Here is an 8,581-nt window from a genome sequence, read left to right on the forward strand (position 1 = left end):
TAATAAATAAATAATTTAAAATTTATAACAATAAACATAAAAATAAAAAGACATAAAACAAAAATAAAAATTAGGTTAATTTTTTTATTTTTCTTTTTATTTTAAATATTTTTACAAAAAAAATTTATATGTTACAATGAATTGAAAAAGCATAGATATGATCAAATTATTAACAGAAAATACAACACTTATAACATAGCATGAAAAATTAATAAAAATGTAATTACTATATATGAAAGACTATATATATTAATTTTAATTTTTTTGTCAAAAAATATGAAATATTGTGCATAACATAGCATTAGAAATTAACAAATAAAATATTTTTCTCCTTTTCATTGTTTAGTGTCTAAACGTTTATATATATTCAATACTTCTTTATTACATTCCCACTACAAAGAGTGGGTGTCACAAGCTGAGGCTTCAACTCTAGGCTCGTGCAATTCCTAAACTCAAGAATGGACTATTTTGATGTCTAATATCAATCTACTATTTACACAAGTGCTAGGCACTCAATGTCACAACCCGTGTGGGTGCACTTAAGGCCCTAGCATAATCAGCAAAAAGGGTTTAGGCCTTAAACATGCAATAGGCATAAGGGCCACCTGCACCAACTCTCTAGGCTAAGAAAATTACTCTTAGAAAGGCCTTTGATGCACCAAGCCCAAGTGCAAGCAAACAATACTCTAGTAGGCCCAAGTGTTGAAGTAACTTTCTAGATGGATTTAGAAGATGACAAGATGCTGGATAGTTCCCTACAGAATTTAAACTCTTAATGTATTTTCATGTAATCTCCTTGTAATATTGGACTCTGTAATAGCTGTTAAATATATTCATTCTTAACCAATAATGTAAAGAGGCTTCAAGTATAAATAAGGGGTTTCTCCATCCTCATTTGTGTACAAAATCACTTGAGCAATACAATATACAACATTTTTAACATCTCTTTTATGTTTCAAACTTTTCTTACTTTAAGTGTCTTTAAGTTGTTCTTTTAAGTATCTTTCAGTTGTTCTTTTGAGTGTACACTCATCTAGAGTTATTTTAGGTTAATTTAGGCTTACAATGATAAGATTTCCAACCTAAGGCTGCATGAAGTTTCAGCTAAGTTCTAAGCCCATGACAGTTAGCATCAAAGTCAAGATTTGTTTCAAGGTTGTTTCAGGCAGTACTAAATATGCTCAAAAAAATGGCATCTTAAAGTGATATTGTTAAGCAATAGTAAGAGATCCAGAAAGCTTGAGGGAGGGGTAAGAAAGTAAGCTCAAGGGACATCATGTCAACCCTGGATGACTAGTTAACTAAGATAGAGGTGATAGTTTCAGACATCAAGTGTCATAATGTATAGATCTGTGAACTTATAGTTAGACGCAACTTAAGGAGTCGCCACTAATATTTTTTATTTAGATGCAATTAGTTACCTAATTAAATCTATTATATTTTAAAGAGAAGTCCCAAACTTGACTTGAATATCTTTAAAAGGTAGCTTATGTCCATAAAACCAAGTCTAAATCTGGAAGTATGGTTACATGTGAGAAATATTATAACACATTCAGAGCTCCTATCTAAAGGATAATATTAGTTTGAACTCATGTTATCTAAAACCTTAATAATATTAGCAAATAATTAATTATTGAAATTTATCTTAAAATTATTCTAATATGTTGGTAATAATTTTACATTCCCTCACCTCAAGAGTATTTAAAGAGACTATTTGTCACGTTTTGAAAAGAGTCCATTTTCATATTCATTAATATAAAAAAAAACCTTTAGTTTGTGATAATCAAAAGAGATTTAGAACCTTGATATAGAAAATTCTTATCTAAATTCTCCAATACATTGGTAAAATTTAGAAGAGATTTCTTGCATAAGAATTTACATAGAAATTGTTATTCGTAACACTTTTAGTAATTCCATAATCAGAGATTCAAAATCTAATTTTATAAAAAACACTTTATTTCTATAAATATCTTCTAATATGTTGATAAGATTTTTTGCTAGAAATTATCCTCTAATATGTTGATAGAATTTTATGAGAAACTATTTTTTAATTATATTTTTATTTACAAATCGTAAGGTTCTTCAATCTATTAGTAAAATCTTTTTTAAAAATTATAAATCTTCTAATATATTGGTAAAGCTTTATTCCATAGAAAATTTATTTTTTATAAAAAAAATTTCAACCTTCCAATATGTTAGTGAGGTTTACTTTTTTATTTCCAAAATTATTTTTTAATTTTAAAACCTTCCAATATGTTGGTAAAATTTTATTTTTTATTTTTCATATATTTTTATCTAACACAACAAATAAATAAAATAAAAAGTAAAAATACAAAAAAATACCAAAGAAAAATTCCTAACTCGACTTAAAATACAGCTTGATCAAGCTTGGCTTAAGACTCCAGAAATGGCTTGACTTGGAAGCAACTTAGAGATGCAGTTAGAGAGTCGACTTGCACTCGACTAGACGACTCAAGGGCATGGCCTATGCGACTGGGTCAAGTCAACTATTGGGTGGACACACGGATCTGTTGAGAAGGTTGAAGGAAATTGGTTCTTTTAATGCCAAAAGGGCATTGTTTTTATGTTTGTATAAAAGCCCTCTTTCATTTATTTTTTAGTTACTTTTCATTTATTTTTCTCTCTTTAAAGATTTTTTCTAGAAAGCTTCTCTCTCTAAGATTCTTGACCATTGCTATAAGTCTTTATGTCACCACTAGCCGCCACGTTCCATCGCCAACCAACCATTGATTCAGCCTAAAATTTCACCATTATTTCCTCTTAATCCCCTCTTTCTAAATCTAGGTTTCGATTTTTGAAACTCGACCTTGAATGTCTCAGATCTAAAGCCAAGATTGTGACTCATTAATCACTATTTTAGCCTCTTTCACTATTTGATCAGGATAAAGATTCAGTATGTCAATCTCCTCTCCTTGATCTTTAAACATGTGGGTTTGGATCTCCAAAAATTTTATCGATGGTTGTTGACCACTATTATTGTCGATGCTAGAAGTGCTTCCTCTTGCCCTTGGCTATCTCTTCACTAGGTTTGAAACACTAAAATTTCTTGAAGAAAGGTTAGGTTAAAACCCAAACTCCCTTCTTTCTTGCTTTACTTTTTTTTTTTTTTTGTAATTTTACCTTTTTTGGAAGAATTTGTGTTAATGTCCTTTACTGGCAATGGGTGAAATTTTTGACAATAAATGGATGACGGTAGCAGTGTGATGGGTACCCTGTGGTGATGGTTTTTGTTGATTGGTTACTATAATTATTTTTTTTATTTGTTACCATCTGTTTCTCCCTTTTTTTTATGGGTTTTGAAAGTGTAGTGGGCTGCGGGTTTGGTTTTTGGTTGAAGCTAAGAAATGACAATGGTAAAAGGTTGAATGAAAGTAATTAGTGGTTTCCAGTAGGATTGTTGGTTGGTTGGTTGTGACTGTTACTATTGGTTTATGGGTTTTTTGTAGCTTTTGTTATAGGCTATAATAGTGGTGATGAAACTTTGGTCAATTTTTCCCTCTGTGTTTCTCATCCCAATTATGCTCGATCATGCTACTTAAATAAGGATTGGATCTTGATAGAGTTCAAGATTGAAAATGAGATTCAGTTTAAGGGGATTTTCATGTATTATTCTTTTTAATTTTGACTTAATCTAAAGAACTTTATCTTTAAAGCAATTTTAATCCAGCAATATAACTTATCATTTTGATTATCTTTTTTTTTTTTACTTTTTGAAAAAAAAAAGAAAACAAAATAGATAAACAAATTAATTACAAAAGACTAAGCGGGCTTGATTTGGGTTTAAAATTTGAACTAAGCCTAAAACTCAAACCTGAAACCAAATAAGCTAAGTCCAAAGCCCAATTCAAAGTAATTCATGACTTGAAAATGTTTCAAATGATTATAGACAAAATAGGGTGTCTACATCAAGGAAAAACTTGAGAAAACATAAGAGAAGCTCAAGGAAGGGTTTCAAGGTGCCCTTAATGAAACCATCAACATGCTCATTTTAAGAAATAAAGCCTTTGAGGCCTTAATAGAGGCATTGTGTAACTAGATGTAGAAGTTCAAGAAGGAGCTTACAACATGCAAAGCAATCATTAGGAGTGGCATGCTAACTTTAACAAATAAGATTCGAGTGGAGGTTTTCAAGCCTAATGAGTATAAGGGAGCCAAGTTTACAAAGAAAGTGGACAATTTTCTATAGAGAATAGACTAATACTTTTAAGTTATAGGCATCAAAGATGATGCCACTAAGGTAAGCAGAACTTTAATGTATTTGGTTGATATTGCATTATTATGGTAGAGACGCAAGTGCAATGATGCAACCCGTAAAATTGCTTTGGTCTAACTTTAAAAAAGTTCAATACAAAGTTTAAGCAACAATTCTAACCAGAGTATGCCAACATTAGGGCGCTTATTAAAATGCACAAGCTTACTAAACGAAGTGAAGTACATGAGTATGTTCGAGAGTTTTCAAATTTAATGTTCTAAATTTCTAACTTTAGAAAAGAAAAATGTCTCTTTTGTTTCATGGATAGACTCAAACCTTGGGCAAAAAATGAATTATAGCAAAGACATGTCCAGGATCTAGCTAAAGCCATGAAAGCTACTAAATCCTTGATGAAATTCTAGCCACATAACAAGTTTGAGTCATTCAAGCCTAAAGGCAAGGGCATAAATGATGGAGATAAAAATTTACAGCTAAGGATAGAGACAAAGATTGATAGTCTAAGGATAAAAACAAAGGTCAATAATACAAAAGTGGCTAATGAAAGCCACTAATTAAAAAGTGAAGGCCAAAGTAGTGGGTCAATAAGGATAGGGAGTCACTTATATGCTACATATGTGAAGGTTCACAAATAACACAAGACTGCCCCAAAAGAACCAAGTTATTTACCATAAACAAATAGGCTAATGAAGAGCCAAATAAAAAAAGACAATAAAGCTTGGTTCGATTATGATCAATTTATCTAGGCAAAAAAATGAATACAAAGCATCTCACTTGTTCATATCTGGAGATGTAGCCTAAAAGCTAAACCTGAAAGGGGTTGGCATAATCAAAACAATCAATTCCAAAAAAGTCCTAACAATTGGTGTAGCATATAAAGTAAAGCTACAACTTGGTGTTTGTAAAAGTGAAGAATCCATTTAGGTAATTCCTCTAGATGATTATGGGCATTTTTTAGTTTTTTTTATTAGATAAATGCACTTGTTGTGTCTTTTGCTAATTATATTTGTAAGTGGGATGATCGATTTTCATGCATTGTGTTAGTGAGACAAGAATGGGGGTTAGAGGTAAAGGTGTTGTCTACCATACAACTTGCCAAAAGAATGAGCAAGAATGAAAACACATGTTTGATAGCCTTGAAGATGTATGGGTTTAGGTAGATTAGTGTTTACACTTTATTTGAAGTGTTAAAAGTGTTAAAGTCATTTAGAGACATGATGCCCTAGAATTGTCAAAAAAGCCAACACCAAAAAGAGAGATGGATCAAAAAGATAAAGTGGTGTTAAATGCCAAACCACCAGCCAATGCCTCATACCAAATGCCACCCCCGAAGTTGGAAGCATTATAAAGAGCTAAATGAGCTTATTGATACAGGAAACATTAAGCCATCAAAAGCCTCATTTGGTGCCCCACTTTTGTTTAACTAAAGCATGAAGGGTCATTGTAACTATGCATATACTACTAGGCACTAAACAAGCTAACGATGATAAATAAGTATCCAAACTCGCTCATTGCAAATTTGCTCAACCAGCTTAAAAAAGCAAGGTGGTTCATCAAGTTAGACTTACAATCAAGATACTATTAGATTAAGATAGCAAAAAGGGATGAGCCTAAGACAAATTGTGTTACTTGCTATGATTTTTATGATTTCTTAATGATGCATTTTAGCTTTACCAATGCACTGGCAATATTTTTCATCTTAATGAATAAAGTATTGTAACTATTCATTAATAGATTTGTTATGCTTTATCTTGATGACATTGTAATTTACAACCGAACATTAAAAGAGTATGTGAAGCACCTTAGACAAGTGTTCCAAGAATTATGAGAGAATGATCTGTTCATAAAAAAGGAGAAATGCTTATTTGCCTAACAAAAGGTGCCATTTCTAGGCTATATTATTAAAAGTGGCAAGATCCGGATAGATAGGAATAAGGTGCAAGTCATACTAGATTAGAAGCCATTAACCAAGGTCACGAAGTTAAAATCATTCTTTAGGTTGGTGAATTACTAGAGTCAATTCATTAAAGGCCATTTGACTATCATCACACCATTAACAGACATACTCAATAATAGAAGTGTGTGGGATTGGAGTTAAGAGTACCAATAAGCTTTTGATCGACTAAAGCATGTAGTGACAAAGGGGCTTATATCTATGCTAGCCTTGTCAAATCACACTAAGTCATATAAGGTGTATACAGATACATTTAACTTTGTAATTAAAAGGGTATTACTGTAAGAAGTTCATCCAGTTACATTTGAAAGCCAAGAGCTAAATGAAATTGAGCATAGATAAACGGTTTAGAAAAAAAAATGATAGCAATGGTGCATTATTTGTTCACATGGAGATATTACCTGCTAAGGTCTAAATTTATGGTTAAAATGGACAATGTTGCAACAAGCTACTTTTAGACTCAAAATAGGCTATCCCTCGAATAAGCTAAATGGCAGGATTTCTTTTATAGAGTTTGATTTTAGCATGGAGTACAAGCTTAGGAAGGTTAATGCAATAACTAATGCATTAATAGAAAGACAATGCTTGTTACCATCAACTAACCTAACGGTTCCCTATATAGCACATTAAAAAAGAGTTGGCCTATTATCCTATGCCAATATACTCATAGAACATGCACAACAAGGTAAAACAAGATGCTTTTTTGTTATAGGATGACTTACTTTACACCAAGGGAAACAAGTTATTCATGTTACAACATAACAAGCTCTGTAGGAAAGTTATGCAAGAATGCCATGATTCAAAGTGGGCTGGCCACCATAAAGACACTGTGTCTTAGCATGTAGGATCGATTCTATTGACATTAATGTATATGTGAAGATTTGTCTTCTGTGCCAACATTATAAAATGGAACTGAAGCCATTAGCCATCTTTAGGAGCCACTACTTATACTGAGGCACTCATGGGAAAGCATTTTTTAGATTTCATAATCAAAATACCCAAGGCAGACGGGTTTGAGATTTTTATGATAATGGAAATAAATTTTCCAAGTGTGTTACTTTCATTCCAGCAACCAAGGGGTGTATAATGAGGAGGCATCCTGTTTGTTCCTGAAGAATGTTGTGAAATACAAAAGCATACCATATATCATTGTTAATGATGGGACAGGTATTTTGTAAGGTGGTTCTGGACAGAGTTGTCCAAGTTGTTAGGGTCATGCTTGAATATTTTCACTAGCATACATCCACAAACTAATAGGTAAACCAAAAGAGTCAACAAATTGTTATAGTTCTACCTCAAGCACTATGTGTGTGCAACATAACAAGATTGGCCCAAGTTATGGGATATTGCCTAGTTTTCTTACAACTTATAGCAAAGTGAGATGACAAACCAAAGTTTGTTTGAGATAATGACAGGCCAACAACCACTTACTCTAGGAGCTATCGTAGTGGGCTACGTAGGACCAAATCTAACAGCATATAGGTTTGTCGAGGCTTGGCAAGAGCAAGTAGACCTTGCTAGAATATATCTACATAAAGTAGCTAATAATAGCAAAAAGTAGATAGATCAAAAGAAACGAGATGTGTAGTTCCAAGTTGGGAACTTGGTAATGGTAGAGTTGCACTTGGTGTTACTCTATAAAAGCTTGCATAAAGGCCTAGTCTAAAGGTATGAAAGACCTTTTAGAATGCTAAAAAAGGTAGGTAAGATAACCTACAAGCTAGAAATGCCATCGAAGCCCAAGTTACACTTAGTTTTTCGTGTCAACATGTTTAAACCATTCCATGAGGATTAGGAGGATCCAAGACAAGCAGTTCCACTAAGAGGATGTGATGAAGGCATTATAAGATCAAGTGAAAGAGAATGTCACAATCCATACAAGTGCACTTAAGGCGTAGGCATGACCAGCAGAATCAATAAAGGGGGTTTAGGCCCTAGGCACACAACAGGCATAAAATCTGCCTGCACTAACTCCCCAAGTCAAGAAAATTACTTCTAGAAGGACCCCAGCTGCACTGGTCTAAGTGTGGGCAAACTACACTCTAGTAGGCCTAAGTGCTTAAGAAACCTTCTATAAGACTAACCAGGTTAGGTAGTTCTCTAGAGAATTTGAACTCTTAATGTAATTTCATGTAATCTTTTTATAATCTTAGACTTTATAATAGCCATTGGATTGATTCAATTCCATTGATGTAAAAGGATTTCCCCACCCTTATTTGCGTATAAAATTACATAAGTATTACAAGTTAGAACATTTTCAACATCTCTTTCTTACTTTAAGGGTCTTTTATTTTATTTTATTTTATTTTTTGAGTACACATTCATCTAAGGTGATTTTAGATTGACTCAGGCATAAAAAGATAAGATTTTTAGCTTAAGACCACATGAAATTTCAA

The sequence above is a fragment of the Durio zibethinus genome, chromosome 25 (assembly GCF_047325235.1).
Source record: "Durio zibethinus cultivar Kanyao isolate XHJ-2024 chromosome 25, ASM4732523v1, whole genome shotgun sequence".
In the NCBI taxonomy this organism is placed as follows: Eukaryota; Viridiplantae; Streptophyta; class Magnoliopsida; order Malvales; family Malvaceae; genus Durio; species Durio zibethinus.